At 50.1% G+C, this 688-nt stretch overlaps 1 protein-coding gene across 1 annotated transcript in view; it reads right to left on the bottom strand.

Moving 5' to 3' along the window:
• LOC119593114 (glypican-5-like) overlaps positions 1–688 on the bottom strand; it is a gene marked incomplete at its 5' end in the record, with an annotated part of 69987 nt that overhangs the window by 16997 nt on the left and 52302 nt on the right.

The following is a 688-nucleotide window of genomic DNA, read 5'->3' on the forward strand; positions in this document are numbered from 1 at the left end:
CAGAGGGAAGATGATCATAAATGGAATTCAATTTTGGAATTACGAATAAAAAAGGAAAACAGTTTTTGAACATATAAATAAACAAATCTAATCAAATGCGAAAACTCGGGGGGGGGGTCGCGACACACAACTCTACGGGGTTATCTACCCACGTTTCACTTCACGTTCGCTCCACGCCGACAGGGATGCAAGTGAGCGAGGCAGAGGAGAGGGAACAGTGAGAGGAGAAGAGAGGGGAGGGAACAACGAGAGGAGATGGAGAGGGACATTTAGAAAAGGGGCAGAGGAGGAAGAAGAGGAGAAGGGGGCAGGGAGGAGAGAGGAGAGAATAGAGGGAGGGAAGAGGATCGAGGAAGAAGAGAAGAGAGAGGAGGCTTGATGTCCCAGCACTTCGCATGTCGCTCTGAACATGCAGACGTTAATGGAAATTCAGTAACGAGTTCAAGGAAGGCCCCGGGGCAGAGGCTCTCACGGCCCCGCCCACTCTGCGCCCAATTTCCGCGGCTGGCTGTCTTAATCTCGGTGCAGACGGGCCAATAATCCGCACGTAGACCGCTTACAGATATCCGGGAAGAGGAGGTTCCACGCAGTAAAGGTGGAAGACTCTCGCTATTCCTACAACACGCTACAACTACTCGTGAAAGACGACATGAGAGACTAAACAACAAAAAAATACGTCATTACTCGT

The sequence above is a fragment of the Penaeus monodon genome, chromosome 31, assembly GCF_015228065.2.
Source record: "Penaeus monodon isolate SGIC_2016 chromosome 31, NSTDA_Pmon_1, whole genome shotgun sequence".
Classification (NCBI taxonomy): Eukaryota; Metazoa; Arthropoda; class Malacostraca; order Decapoda; family Penaeidae; genus Penaeus; species Penaeus monodon.